The sequence below is a fragment of the Vombatus ursinus genome, unplaced genomic scaffold (genome assembly GCF_900497805.2).
Source record: "Vombatus ursinus unplaced genomic scaffold, bare-nosed wombat genome assembly UNPS02006779.1, whole genome shotgun sequence".
NCBI lineage: Eukaryota > Metazoa > Chordata > Mammalia > Diprotodontia > Vombatidae > Vombatus > Vombatus ursinus.
The window spans coordinates 9,836,002-9,839,500 of record NW_020946557.1 but is presented as its reverse complement, the minus strand read 5'-3'; positions in this window follow the sequence as shown (position 1 = coordinate 9,839,500).

The window sequence follows — 3,499 nt, the reverse complement described above, 5'->3', positions numbered from 1 at the left end:
TCCTTTGACCATTTCTATATTTGGGAATGGCTCTTGTTATAAACTTGAATCAAATCCTGTATATCTTGGAAATGAGAGAAATTTGTTGCAAAGGTTTTTTTCCCAAAGTAACTGTTTCTCTTCTCATCTCAACTATGCTGATTTAGTTTGTGCAAAAATTTTAATTATATGTAAATATAATTGTCCATTTTATCTTCTGTGATCTTCTTTATTTAGTGCTGGCTCATGAATTCTTCCCTTGTCTATAGACACAAAAGGAAATTTCTTTCCTTCTGTAATTTGTTTATGATATGACTTTTTTATATCTCAGTCATGTACCCATTTGGAACTTTTTGTATTTGGTGGGAGATGTTAATCTAAATTTAATTTATGCCAGACCATTTTAAGATTTTCCCAACAACTTTTGTTACTATAGAAGCTCAGGTCTTTAAGTTTATGATTGTTTAAGAAACAATTTATGCATAGATAAGTAAATACCAATTGTATGCCAAGTAAATCCAAAGTTATTTCAGGTTAAGGGTACTAATAACTAGGGAATCAGGACAGATATTGTGTATGAGGTGATAGGGGCTGAGTCTTAAAAGAAAACTGTGAGACAGTTTGGTAAGGACACTTCAAGCACAGAGAATAGCCTGTGCAAAAGCTTAGGTTTGGGAATTATAATGTTGTGTACTGGGAAGAGTAAATAGACTGGTCTGACTAAAATTTATAGTACATAAAGGAAAGTACTGTCCAACAAACCTGAAAGGAAGGCAGGAACCATGTGGTAAAGGGGTTTAAATGGAGAAGTTTTTATTTGATCCTAGAAGCAAGAGAAAGTCACTGAAGATTCTTAAGCTGGGAAAGTGACATGATCAAATCTGTGCTCTAGGAATACCAATTTGGCAACAGCATGGAGGCTAGATTGGAGATGTGAGAAGCAAGGAGACTAATTAAGGAAGATACTGTAATAGTTCAGGCAAGAAGTGACAAGAACCTGAACTGGGATAATTGTGGTTTGAATGGAAAGGAGATGAATGTGAGAGATGCTATGGGAATATAACGGACAAGATTTGGCCACTGATTGGCAATGAGAGATAAAAGATAGAGAAACTTAAAAATGACTCCAAGGTAACAGATCTATACAACTCAACAAAAGATGTTCTCAACAAAAATAGAAACATTACAAAAAGGAGACAGTTGGGTTTTTTAGGGGGGAGGGAGGTGGTGAGAAGAGATAACATCTTTTTTGGATGAATTGATTTTGAAGCACCCATGGGACATCTAACAGCATGGTTAGAAATGCAGCTGGTGCAGAAGTAGCTCTCTGGGGAGAAATGAGTGCTAGGTATGCAGACTGGGAATGATCTTAATACAACTGCTAGTAGAACTAATAAGAGGTGAGGAGATTATAAAAAGGGAGAAGTGAAAATAATCTAGAACAAAGCCTCGAGATAGACCCATACATAGCAGATGAGGCATGGATGATGTGTGTCAGAGGACCTTAACTTAAATCTTGGCTTTACCACTAACTACCTGTGTGACCTTGGGCAAGTCACTTTATCTTTCTAGGACTCAGTTTCTTCATATATACAATGAGGGGAGACCTCTATGGTCTCTTCCAAATCTAGATCTATGAACCTATGACCCAACAGAGGAGACTGAGGAGTTTTCAGATAAGTCATAGTACAGCCAGGAGAGAATAGTATCAGCAAAATCCATAAAGGAAAAATTACCCAACAGGTCAACAGTGTCAAATGCTACAGAGAGGTCCAGGAAGATGAGTACTGAGAAAAGTCTATTGTATTTGGAAATTTAGAGATCTTTGGGTTTTGAAAATTTAGAGATCTTTAATAACCTTGGAGAAAACAAGGTCAGTTGAGTGTTAAGGTCAGAAACCAGACTACAAGAGACTGAGAAGTGAATGAGAGAAAGTAGAGGCAGCAAGCGTAGAGATCTTTTTCTAGAAGTGTGATTATGAAAGGGAGAAGAGATAAGAGATAAGTGGAGGGGAAAGTAGAATCAAGTCAAGGTTGGTTAATGATGGAGACTTGGGCATGTTACTAGTCAGCAAGGAAGGAATAAGAAAATAGAAAAAATTTGAAAATTATAGAAGGAGGAATTTGCAAAAGGGACAAGAAGCTGGAAGGGACAGGAAGAAACGGAATCTAGGTCATAAGCCGAACTGTTGGCCTTACAAAAGGGAAAAACTATCTTTTTGTTAGCCTAGAGCAAGAGTAGAGAACAGAGGATTATGTCAAGGAGTTTTTAATTGTAAAATAAGGAAAAAGAGGAAACTAGGTCATCTCCTCTATTATCTCTGTAAAAAAAAAAAAGTCCTCTGCTGACAGGGAGGGAAAAAGAAGAAAAATTTTAGAAGAGTTTCTGTGGGGAGCATAATAAAAGTGGGAGTCCACCTGACTTTAGATAAATTTGTAGTGGACCTAGCCAGCAGAGCTGTGTGTCTTCTTCCAGCATAAGCCAGATGCAGATAAATTAAAAAAAAAAAATTTAAAGTGAATGATGGGCATAAGTGAGTGTTCAGGTTTGGCAATTAATGAATAGTGATAGGACAACGGGACAAGGGATTCAAGTTAGGAGAACATAACTAAACTTAAGTGTAGTTTATGTTTATCTATAGGGTCAAGATTGAGGAGGAAGGAAAGTAAGACTACATCAGAATGGATGGCCTGGGAGAGAACTGGGGGATGTTGGGAGGGAAGAGGCTTTGTTTCACAGAGGAGTTTCAGGGTTTCAAAGGAACTTTGCAATTTCTCATAGGCCTACTTATGCCCTCTTTAATTGTGCTCCTGGCTCTTCTCTGTCCAGAATATGTATACATTTGGACATACTCTAGAGATTGTCCATTTAACTATTATTAACATTATTATCATTAACACATATTAATATATATTATTAACATATATGTATATACATATGTGTATATATTATTAGCACATATTAGCACATTATTGACATTTATGTATACATTTGGACATACTCTAGAGACTGTCCATTTAACTATTATTAACATTATTGTTAACATACATTAAAATGTATTATTAATATATGTATATATTATTAACATATATTAGCATATTAGTATTAACATGTATGCATACATTTGGACATACTCTAGAGACTGTACATTTAACTATTTGTCATAGGGCCGCAGGTTCCCCACCCCTGGTAGACAGTCGGCATTCTTCATCCATGTAGTATTTTTTTTTCCTATGTACATGTTTAGATCAAACTTTTTGAATAGTTATGGATCTCATCCATCAAGCTTTGCAGTGTTATGAGAATTGGTGCAGCCACCACCACAATGTCACCTTCAACCAACATCTGAGGGAATTAATCAACTGAATTAGATCTCTCTTCTACTTCGACTTTTGGTTATATCTCCATGACAGTAGTGACTATCTTTGGTGCATACATGTCTCCCTGTTTTGTGCCTCACCTGTTATTAATAAGAATTGTCATAACTTTGATATGTATGTACATGGGGGATACCATGTTA